At 49.1% G+C, this 12,380-nt stretch overlaps 1 long non-coding RNA gene across 1 annotated transcript; it reads left to right on the forward strand.

The window, feature by feature from the left end:
* Positions 1 to 5,789: 5,789 nt before the first annotated feature.
* LOC141569131 (uncharacterized) lies at positions 5,790 to 12,108 on the forward strand. The gene is made up of 4 exons (XR_016019241.1): positions 5,790 to 6,529; positions 7,000 to 7,385; positions 7,671 to 7,877; positions 10,919 to 12,108. It is a non-coding gene; the product is annotated as an uncharacterized LOC141569131 (long non-coding RNA).
* The last annotated feature ends 272 nt before the right edge of the window (positions 12,109 to 12,380 follow it).

Here is a 12,380-nt window from a genome sequence, read left to right on the forward strand (position 1 = left end):
ACTGCTGGGCCCACCAACCTGATTTCAGGACTTCCTAATAGGTCACAGGGTATGGTTTAAAATCTTCCTTGGGTATCCTCACTGCAGCCCCCTTAAGCTTGACAACCAGAATTTGTGACCAGGCTGGTTGGAGTCCCAGGCCTGAATACTTTCCTGTCTTCATGCCACAGGGAAGAAACCTGGGCTGGGCCTCTACGGGGCTGAGATGAGACACCAACGACTCTTAAGGTCACAGGTGGTTGGAACACCCACGTGCAGAATGAGGATGAAACCACATAGCTAAGCTGCTAGAAGCCCTGGCACTGGAGCCAGGCTAGGTGTCTAGACACTGCCACTTATTAGATAAGTTACTTTGCCTCTAGGATGCTCAGTTTCTCCATCTGCAAAATGGGGCTGATAGCAGGACCTCCCTCGGTTGTTGGAGGATTAAGTGGGTTCACAGACCAGGGCCTGGCACATGGGGAGTTCCGTAAATGTTAGCCAGGACGATAGTCAGGGCAGGCTTCACAGGTGTGGGGCCTCTGAAGTCGCACAGAGCCCCTCTCCCAAAGGGCCTCGCGCTCAGCTTAATGCTCCGCTGTCAACATTTTGAAAGTCTCAGTAATTTTGTCTTTGAACTTGATGTCTGATGGGACAATAGAGCATGCATGCGAGCACAGGATGACATACGCACATACAGCCTGGGATGCCCGTGGTAATGGGGGCAGCAGAAAACGACCCTGGGAGGCAGGAGGGGCTCTGCGTGGGGCCAGTGCTTGGACCACAGTGGACAGCCACTGGCTCTTCAGCCCCAGGAGCCTGTCTCTGCCGAACCTGCTTCTGTATGAAGTCCCAGGTCTGAGTGCCAGGACAGGAACTGCCGGGGTTAAGGCAGTAACAGCAGTGAGTTATTAGGTTGGTGCAAAAGTAATTGCAGGGTTGTTGTTTTTTTGTTTTGTTTTGTTTTTGCAATTAGTTTTAACCTTTTAGACCACAATTACTTTTGCACCAACCTAATGTTACAGAATAGAAGTGTACACATGGTCATTGCAATAAAGCATACCAGGTGTTATCAGAACTCTTCAACAAGTTTAGAATCCCTGGTTTTGAAAACTATTACAAATATCTAAAGGCTCAGAAATACAAATTAAATGTAAAGATGGTCATATCTGATGGAAAAGAACACTATTGTCATATGAAGCTTTGATCAACCAATTATTAAGGAGGAAGGCAATTTAAAAAGTTAAATTCTCCTTGTAATTCAACCTAGAGTGATGGACGGCATAAACAGCTGATTGAACTACACGCAAATCATGATGCCACTTTTGATTTCTTGTGTGATCTCTTATAAAAGACAGACACTAAACAAATTCAGACATTAAACATTAAAATGCCACCATATAAATTTATATTTTAAACGAAATTCAGACTTATGTGATGCTGTTTTGTAAGAAGAGTTAAATCTTTTTAGAAAATAATTCTGCAAGAATATCAGCTCTAGACATACTAAAATTTGTATTTCAAAATATCAGAAATTTATCCCAATGATATCATGGCCTTCAGAATACTCTGAAAAGCTCCAGTGACAGTTGCATCAACAGAAAGCTCCTTCTCACAATGAAACATCATCCAAAATGATTTGCCATTTTTGTTTGCCAAGGGCAACTGATGTCATTTTCCAGTATATTGATTGAAAATGAGTGGCTACAAATGTAAATTTTGATGACCTAAATAAATGAATTTGCAGAAAAGCAAGCCAGCAAAATCTTATAACCAAACTATCACATTAATGAGATATAATTTGTCATATTATATAAATTATGACACCAACAATGTTATTTTTACAATTTGTAAGTTTATGTTGTTGCTCATGTGTCACTGTCATCCCTATTATAGTGTGTCCGTGGTAAAATATTCTGAAGGGAAAAGCTTTAATACTTTTAACTGTCATTTACCCTGCTTTTGGAACAAGGCCCCCCCCCCCCATTTTTATTTTCCACTGAGCCTCGCAAATTACGTAGCCATGTGATGGTAATGCAAGTGAAAATCTGTGTAAACTGTTGTGTGCTGTCCATGATTCTAACAGGTTGCTGTTGATGTGGGAGGTGCTGGCTTTTCAAGGTCCTAGGCCTCGCCAGCCAGCTCTGTGTCCTGGGCGAGTCACAACTCCGCCCTCTCTCTGACGTCAGGGTAGGGCGCTAACACGGGGAAGCCCCTCCCGCAGGCACCTGCTCAGAGGCAGGCGATCCAAGTACTCTACGGCCTCCCTTCTCCTGCTCTAAGCACCAGCAGCACAGATGGCACCTGGGAGCTTGTCACCAAGGGGAAACTAAAACTCACCCCAGACCTACTGAGGCAGATTCTGCATTTTCATAATGTTCCAGGATGATGTATAGGCTTGTGAGAGTCTAAGAGCACGGAAGTAGGTACACTGCTTGGGGAAACGTGCGTTCCGACCTTCATCCCTTTAATTGCATCCTCAATATTGCTATTAAACGTGTGTCCACTAGAGGTCATCAGAGCCAAGTGATTATTTGATTTGCCATCTGGGCACTTAGAAATAGGAAAAAAAAAAGTCAGGAACAGAGCTGGGAGTTACCTCAAAAAGTCATCCTAGGACTGGGGTGCTGAGTGCTTGCACTGCTCCCTCTGCCACTGGGAGACCTCAAGCAAGTCACTTCTCCTCTCTCGGCCCAAATGTCTCCGTCCGTAAAGTGTAAGCAATTGGACCACAAGATTCCCAGGGTCCCTTTCAGTCTCAGTTGAAGCTGGGATGGAGCAGGTCTCTCCTGTTACAGTTTTCTGTCCCGTATCCCCAAACTTGCCAAGGAAATAGACTCAATCTCCAGGCTCCTGTCTCTACAGGTAAGACGTTCTCCTCTTCCCGACTGTTAAGGCCTTGGGAGACCAGGGACTGGGTCTTGGAATTCGGGCTGTCTGGCCTGGAATGTTAAGGTGCCTGGCATTCTAGAAGCAACGGCACATTTGTCTGTGTGCCAAATAGAGTGGGTTCTGACATGGGTAGAGAGGTGTAAGATGATGGAGGGACAGAGCTGGACCAACCCAACCATTTCACAGGTGGGAAGCCGAGGTCCAAGGAAGGATGTGACGGTATCCAGGTCCCCATAGCACAGAGTCAGTGTGGAGTTGGGACTAGAACTCAAGCATCCAAGGGCCGAGGGCAGCCGTCCAAATGCAAAGCCTTTTTCCAGCTGAGGTGGGTGGATCCTCACTGCTGCCCATGAGCTTAGACAGTGGTGGTGGGATGAGCTTGAGACCCTCACAGAATGGAACGGAGGCCAGTGTGGCTGAACAGAAGGTGGGGCAGCGGGTGGGTGTGGCATGGGTTCAGGAGGACAGCGTCGTGTGGGGAAGCCGTGGGAAAGAGAGAGCTTTTCCTTCTAAGTGCATCGGGAAGACCTTGCAGGGTTTTAAGCAGGAGAGTAACATGATAGGATTTACATCATTTTGACAGCTGTGTGGACTATTTGAAAACATTCATTCATCCATTCATTCATTCACTCATTCATTCAATGAGTAAAAATACAAATGACCCAGAGCCATGGGTAGCATTACAGATGGGAAGAAATGCCAAGCAAGTGGCCTGGGGTACCCGAGAGAGTCAGAGACTCCCACTCTGATAACATGCCCTTCAAGCAGAGACCTGAGGAGCCATGAGAGAGGCCAGGGGAGGGGTGCTCCAGGCAGAGGGCACAGCAAGTGCAAAGTCTTGGTGACATCCCTTCTCTAGGCTGGATGTGGTGGTTCCTGCAACTATTTCTCATAATAACTTTCATTTCGTGATAAATTCCTGGTAATGATGCTGTCAGCTTGGAATCAGGGAGCTCACCTCCACAGGCCTCTACCAGCCGATACAGATTACAATTACAAGGTTTTATAAGCACTTTATAATTTGCAAAGCCCTTCAGCAGTTCAGTTCAACACACCTTCACTTGACCGAGGTGGGGGAGAAGGCAGACGTGCAAACAGATCTCAATTCACCTGCAGAGAGGTCAAATCCATCCGATCGTGGCTGTGCAGGCTCCAAAGGGAGGCAAGTGTGAGACACGCACCCAGGGCATCCCATCCATGTCCCATCACCACTGAACGACGACAGCCACACCAACCGGGGAGGCAGAGGTCTTTGCAGACCACAGAATCTGCAGGCTGGTAAAGAGCTGGCCCTCGGGTGTGGCCTCAGACACAGAGTCGCCAGCCAGGAGGGAGAGACAAGATTTGGTCCCCTGGCTCTACAGCCTTCAGCAAGCCTCCTAACACGTCGGAGCTTTGGCTGTTAAATAGGGATGTCACGTGCTTCTCATGAGAGACCCAAGAGGGAGGGTCAGGCTGCTGGGTGTGTGTCCTGCTTCTACTGCCTAGGACCTGTGTGACCCTGGACAGGTTACTTGAGGGCTCATAAAGTGTGGGGGAATAATGGCACCCGCCTCGCGTGGTTGAGAAGATCAGATGAGATACTAATACACAGTAGGTGCTGAATTAGAAAAACTGGGGCTCCCTCCGGTCTTCCCCTCCTCTGAGCCTGCTTTACTCTCACATGGCACCCTCAGTCCTTCTGACACCAGGTGTGTGGGGGTTTCCCCACACCAAGCAATTCTCGGTGACTCCAGCTGGGTGGCCAACAATTTAACTCAAGTCTGACACCATCTGCCTGGAGACAGCATCAGATCCCACAGGTTAAGGGCTCAGTCCCACGAGACTGCCCCCCCATGACATCCTGATCACAAGTACTAGGTCCCCAGGTGCCCCCCAACTTCTGTCCGACAGGGCTACAAATCGGAGGTTCCCACGGCTCCCTCCTCAGGTTCAATTAATTTGCTAGAATGGCTCACAGAACTCAGGGAAATACTCACTTACATTTACCAGCTTATTAAAGGACACGATAAAGAATATAGGTGACAGCCAGGTAAAGAAATGCGTAGAGTGAGCTCGGGGAGGGTCCCGAGTGCCGGAGCCTCTGCCCCGTGGAGCTGGGCTGCACCCCCTCCCAGTACATGGGTGCGTCTGTCCACCTGGAAGCTCCCCGAACCCCACACTGTTGGGGCTCGACTACTGGGAGGCGCCCTCACATGGGCACCACTGATTGTTAGCTCCGTTTCCAGCCCCGCTCCCGTCTCTGGAGGACGGGCTGGGACGGGACTGAAAATTCCAAGCTTCTAATCGGGGTCTCAGCTTTCTGGTGACCAGCCCCATCCAGGAGTCACCTAGAGTCATCTCACTAGAACAAACGATGCTCCTAGTGTCCTTATCACTTAGGAACTGACAAGGGTTTCAGGAGCTCTGTGTCAGGAACCTGGGGCAGAGGGGTGTGTGTGTGTGTGTGTGTGTGTGTGTGTGTGTGTGTAGTATTTTTTTCCCTATGATCTCACAGGTTCTCAGTAAGTGCTAATTCTAACCATCCTGGCTTAGTAAGGAAGAGAGGTGAAGTTCCTAGATGTCACCCAAGTGGTTTTTCATTATATTTGGCTGTTCATGATGGTGATGACCGTGATGATGGTGATGGTGGTGGTGGTGACAATGGTGATTTGGTGGTGGTGGTGGTGGTGGTGGTGATGGTGGTGCTGGTGGTGGTGGTGCTGGTGGTGCTGGTGGTGAGAGCAAATGGGTTACTGTGTGCTGAGAAGTGATCTCTTCAGCACTGGAATGCATTGCTGCCTGGGGTGCCTGGAGTTCTCAGGGGCCGGTAAGTCCAGCACGAGTAGCCTCAGCCACTCACTCCGTCTGCACAATGAGTTTTTCTGTGTGTGCTGTACGTGACAGAGGTTGGGAAGCACTATTTAATTTGATGCTGTTAATTTCTATTCGTTGCTTAGTAACATCGACTCCTGTTTCTTCTTTTTTTCACTAAAGATAAAATCTTCCCATTTGCCCTTTTCATTCAGTTAAACAGATTCTTTAGAAAGTTCCCAGACACTCAGGGAAGGAGGAAATCAGAGCCATGATGCCAGCAATTTGCCTTCTCAGAGGACTATGTGATGAGGAACAGGCCCTGGCCAAGCGCTGAGGACCTGAGTTTGAGTTCTGACCTTGCACTGCCTCACCTGTGGCCTTGGGCTGGTTACGTAACTTCCTGGGAGCTCCCAGGCTATGGTCGACTAAAACTGACTGCACGTTCTTCATCACCCATCATGTAAAATCCGGGCTGGTTCCCCTGTGATTCATTTTGAACAATAGCCTGTGAACATATTGTGGAAATAAATCTGAACTTCTGCCACTGGGCCTTAAGAGACCTGCAGCATCTGCTTTGCCCCCCTGGGAACCCTCCCTCATGTAAGCCAGCCGTCATGGAAGAAGTCTGACTGCCCTAGACCGCCACGCCAGGGGGATGCCGACACAGCCACGTGGAGAGACAGAGGCCACGTGGAGAAGCCCAACGTCCACTTCACGTGTGTGAAGCCTTCCTGGACCCTTCAGCCCTCCTCAGCCACCAGCTAAATGCCACCAAAGGGAATGACCCCAGCTGATGCCACACGGAACAAAAGAGCCACCTAGCTGACTGCTGTCCAGATTCCTGGTCCAGAACCAAGAGCAGGTAAGTTTTGAGCTGCTAAGTGTGTTTGTGCTTCCTCACTTAGCAATATATAACAGATTCTCACGAAATATGCCTCCTCCTCCCCAGGGGACCACTTTGGGACAAGGGGTTGGGGTGGGGGGGAGTTGCTATTCCTTTGCCTGTTGGGAAATCTCCAAACTCTTTCCAGGTCCTTCACCACCCAGCCCTCTCCAGCCATAAGGGCAGCTACTCCCCCCACGTTAGCTCTCATCACCCCAAACTTCTGCCTGGCCCCACCCTGCTATCACCGCTCCTTGCCTGCACATCCATTCTGCTTTCTTCCATGAAGGCCTTCTCCTCCTCTTCCCAGAGCAGAACTGTTCCTTCTTTACGACCTAGCTCAGATGTTAGCCTTTCCCCAGCTGCCCCCAAGCCACCTCTGACTCCACAGGCCTTCATGGAGATGTCTGGGCCCTATTCTGAAAACAACTGTGCTGCTCTTGGTGTAGCTCGTGCTGGGCCCAGCGTCTCTCCTGGTGGAATCTACGTGCTGACATCAAGCCAAACCATCATCCCTGGGCTCAGGGACCGAGGACGATGTACACTGAGGACAGCAGCTCATGGGCCCTGTGTCGGGGCAGGATAAAGGCAAGCCGAATTGAGAATAGCCACCGATACTGTATTTTCTCCAGGAAAAAGTTTCAGTTCAACAAATTCATGCAGCATATCGTGTCCCACACAGAAGCAGTCCCAAAGCAGGGCCAGCAGGCACCCAGGCTGCTTCTCCTTCTCGCGCCAGAAGGTTCATCGGCATGTCACAAAGCAAGTCACAATGAGCGTCTGACAGCTTCCATTGCATCACACAATTTAAGGATAACAATTATCTGTGATCACAGTAAGCTTCCTGAGTACTCCATATTTCTGACAATTATAAAAAACAATCTCTCTCTTGCTAACCTGTCCAAATTGCTCCCACGAATATCAAAAGTGCTTTGCTTCCCCCAGCTTTCTCTGCCAGTTTGCATGTCAACGCGTAGCTGTGTTATCCTGATCACTGCTGCTAAGCCACGCAGGTGTCTGGAAAGTTTGGGGGAGGTTTTGAACTGGGTGATTTTCAGCTCCTTGTGACACTTCCTAAGTGCTGTACACCTGAGCTTTCTTCTATTGTTTCCCTCCACAGTGCACAAGAAGTTCCCTCTCCCACCAGCTCTGCGTTTCGTCAGGAAGTCAGGATTGAAAGCACATCATTTCAGAAGGGAGGGAGGAAAGGCCGCACCCCCACCCACCACCTGAAGGCACAGGAGATTTTAGGAGCCCTGGGGGTGTTTGTGTAAAAGAGAACGTCAGCGTCACAATTCTTTTCAGAGCTACCTGAATCCCCACCTCGGTAAGCTGGTTGGGTTTTAGACATGGGTCTGTGGGCGGTGTGGCATAGCAGCAGGGACCAAGGACAGTCCGATGAAAGCGGTGTCACAGCATGCCCCTGGGCACATCCTTAACCTCTCAGAGCCTCTGATTCCCCACCTGTAACTTGGGGATAACGTGCCTCCCAGAGTCATTGTGTGGATCTAATGAGCCACCAAGGGTAGTGACCATTCAGTAAACAGTGGAGGTGGTGGCTGGTGTGATGGAGGGAACCAGCACCCACGAGTCCCGCTGTGTGCTGGCACTGTGCTGGCCTCCTCCCCATAGGCAGCTCACAGACCTGCCCAACGGCCCATAGGGGACAGGGCTATGCTGAAGTGACCCTCAGAGAGGACCTGAGCCACCTCAGCCAGACTTCCCTAACGACCCTCATCCATGCTCAGTTCTCTGGTGTGAGGTCAGCACCTCCTGGGTGCTTCAGTAGGTGAGGAGGAAATAAACGGTGGTCCAGCCACACAGTAGAAAGTCACGGCACTAACACGAGATAAGCTAGCAAGACATAAAAAGACCTGGAGGAATAGATGGAGCACAGGGGGTTTAGGGCAGTGACACGACTCTTTGGGATGCCGTGATGGTGGATATGTGTCACTACACACTTGTCCAAACCCACAGAATGCACACCGAGAGTGACCCTTCATGTAAACTGTGGTCTCCTGCTGATAACCATGTGTCCATGGATGTTCATTAATTGTAGCAAGTGTACCATCTGGTGGGCAGTGTTGGTAGTGGGGAGGCTGTACGCATTGGGGGGCAGGGGGTACATGGGAAATCTCTGTACTTTCTGCTCAGTTTTGCTGTGAACCTAAAACTGCTCTAAGAAATAAAGTCTATTAAAATAAGAAAGAGGTAGAGGAAGAAGAGGAGAGGGAGGGGGAGGGGAGAAAAAAGTAAAGTCCGCACCTCCTCCAGGGAGCCTTCCCTGACTACAGAAGCCAGTGGCAATTTCTCCCCCTGCCAGGAACCTGCAGGCTGGCATGGCTTCTCCATGGTTACGCCATTCCTGCTCTCTACCAAGTGGCTGGTGTTTTCAGCTTCTGAACCAAATTAGCCATTAACCCCTCCAGGGCAAGGATGGGTGTTTCCATCTCTTGCTGTGGTACCTAGGGAGGCCAGTGAGGGAGAGCACAGTAGGTGTTTTAGTGAACACTTTTCCTGCACCCTGTTGATGACTGACATTTATAAGATAGACATGGCATCAAATGAGAGATATGCAGTGTTGGGCAATGGACATGCTCAACAAATGTCACTGTGTCCAGCCCTGGTGACACAGAACCCTGTGGCCTGTTGGCCAAGCCATCAGTGGCTCCTGTTGCAACTTAGCTGGGCTAAGGGTCTCCGGATAGCTAGTAAAGCATTATTTCTGAGTGTGTGAGGGTGTCTCCAAGAGAGATTAGCATTTGAGTCAGGACTGAGTAGTCGGGATGGCCCTCCCCAGAGTGGGCAGACATCATCCAGTCCCTTAAGGGCTGAATAGGACCAAAAAGCCAGAAGGCAAGTGTGTTCTTTGCTTGAACTGGGAGATCCATCCCCTCCCGCCCTCGGATGTCGGTGCCCCTGGGTCTCGGGCCTTCGCACCAGGACTGGGCTGCACCACCAGCTGTCCTGTGCCGCCAGCTGACAGATGGCAGATCGTGTGCTCTCTCGGTCTCCATGATTATATCAGCCTCTTCCTCACACTCATTCTATAGCTCTCCATATGTCCCATTGGTTATGTTTCTCTGGAGAACCCCCACTAATGACAAGTGACTAGTGTCAGTGGGTTGTTGGGGACACGGGGGAGGTCAGAATAGTGACTCTCCCCTGTGTGGGCATTTGTCCTTCTGCCTCAGAGTCGCCTTCGCACCCTCAATGTTCTTTTCCCCCATAAGAAACTTCCCGATATACTTGGTGACTCATCGCAAGACCCTGAAGTAGCATTAATTTTGTGCCTTCAGAGATGCATATGTGACCACTCAGCCTCACGAGGGGCTCAGAGCTCCTCAGCAGGAATACAGTGTGTGTGGGCGCACATGTGGGGGTGTGGAGGTACAGGCTGGCTTGGGTGAGTGGCGCAGAGGAGCCGCTGATGCAGCACCCAGCCCTGGTGACACAGAGCCGTGTGACCGCAGCAAGCCCTCCGTTAGCACGCCAGCCACTTCTGCTGCAATTCCAAGGAGATGGCAGAGTGGGCTGTGAGCTCAGGTTTATAAAGGAACACAGGAAAGGAGGGGGGAGCCACTGGCAGAGGGCGGGGGAGGAAGGTAGAAGGAGCATGGGTAAACCAGCATGTATTAGTGTATGCATCCCCGTTAATGTATTAAAAGTAAATGGAAACGACGGCCCCCAGCCACCACCCCAGGATTTTCCTTCCTCACGCCCCCACCCGCAGGCACCAAAGCAGAACCTTGCACTTCCTCCTTCTCCCTTCAACCAGATGTGATCTTAGAATGTTCTGACTTGTCCACTCAACTCCTGGGTTTGCTAAGATGGATTCTGTTTTTTCACTTCCAGGTGAATACAGGTTTCCCGTACAGTATGTGGTGTATATTTCAAGAATCCTTACTTAGCAATTACTGTACAAAATCCCAGGCATATTTAGATTAAACCACGTATTTTGCAAGGGTCACTTCTCACCACCATTTCCTGTGCTCCACATCTGCTCTATCTTGAGATGGCCACTGTGATTGAACTCTCTTGGTGAGATTGGAACTTCCGTGGGTGAAAGGGGACGAGGCTGGGGCCCTTTCTGCATCTTGCGGTGTCAATATGTTCTTTCTTTTGCCCTGATACGTGAGTTCCATCGTAGTAGGGGAAAGGCTCCTTGATCAGATTGTCAGAGTCCCTGTTGCAAAAGCTCCTAGGAATCTGGGTCCACTCTGATTCCTGCCTTTATACGTGGCTGGTTCTTTCTGGAACTCTGCAAGCCTCTCTCCTTATCCTTGGAGTTGGAGACTTCACAGGTATTCAGGCTTCAGGTCACAGGTATTTTCTTCTAGTATTTCTTTCATTTCTGTTCCCCTCCAGGTCCTTCGGAGCTCTGCACCCTGTGCCTCCTGGAACTGTCCTGCAAGACTTGCATTTTCTTTCTGATGATTTTCGTGGATTTTTTCCTCCACCTTATCTTCCAGTTTTGTCATTTTCCTTGCCTGGCAGTTCTCTTTCTGAATTTGCTTATGACTTTTAAAGGTTTTTAGTTCTGTGGAGTGTGTTAAATGTGTCTACGATCTGACTGAGGCTCCTGAAGTAGTCTCGTACATTTTTATTAAAGTTCATTTTTCTCTTTCCTTAGCCCTCCCCAGGAGAAATTGTTCAATCTGTCCGCTTCCCTCTGCTTACTGAGTACCCTGAAAAGGTTTGGGGAGCATCTTGGCCTCTCTGTGATGTGTGTTTAGGCTGTAAAGACCAGGCCATCGTGGTCTCCTGGGCTAAGTGCTGCAGGAGGAGGTTTTTCTGCTTTTAGCCTCACAGATGTGAGGACGGTGGCTGGTTCCCAAGGATGGTCTGTCTGCAGAAGCGATTCAGGTAGGCCCAGTCCTCCAAGTTGAAGGAGGATGGGCCATAAGGATGGGCGGGTTGGAAATAAAAGAAACTCATCTTGTTGGTTTTCAAAAGAGCCTCTAAGTTCCCAATAGACAAATGAGAGAGCAGATGCTTCTCAAAAATAACAAACAGGAAACGTACAACCTCATTAGTGACCATGGAAATGAAAATTACAATAGCAGAAAGATGATTTTTCAGTTATATTAGAAAAGGGTTTTTTGTTTGTTTGTTTGTTTTGTTTTGTTTTTTAAGGTAATTCCCCATATCCTTCAGAGGTGAACTGGAAACAACTTTGAGAAACTTGCTTTGGCAAAATGTATCTTTAGATCTGAAAAAGCCTGTCAGGATCCAATGCTTCCACTTCTAGGACTTGACCTGACAAGTACACATTTAGATCGTGGTGACTTTGTCCTAATGAAATAGTCACACATGTACACAATACGCACACAGTGTGATCACAGCGACTTTTGGAAACCCTTTCTTAAGTATGCAGAAACCCCAAAAAGTGAACAGTAATAGTCTTTGAGTAATTTTTTTCTTGTTTCTACTTTTTGTAATTATCCAAATTTTCTGTAATGAGTATAAGGTTTGGAAAGAATTCTGTGTGACTTTGTGCAAATAACTATCTGTGTCTGAGCTTCAATTTTCTCAGCAATAAAAATGAGCCAAGGCCACCTGCCTCACTGGGTCGTTCGGGGTGAAATGAAAACCCTCGATGTGTGGGAGCCCCCCACACTGAACCTGGGACAGGGCAGCATGCTGGTCAGTACTGGTTTCCTTCCTTCCTCTGTGAGCCTCACAGTGTTAGATAAGAAGATAGGAGGGGGTGAGGTGGAGAATAAAATGAGGTGATTAATGTAAACTGTGCAGCTTTGATTAAAGTCCCCGGGGTAATGTGTTCAGTGGATGGAACTCATCTCCAAAATCATCTGGAATCTTTGCTCCC

Source organism: Rhinolophus sinicus, chromosome 1, assembly GCF_057876585.1.
Source record: "Rhinolophus sinicus isolate RSI-liver-muscle chromosome 1, RSI-T2T, whole genome shotgun sequence".
Lineage (NCBI taxonomy): Eukaryota > Metazoa > Chordata > Mammalia > Chiroptera > Rhinolophidae > Rhinolophus > Rhinolophus sinicus.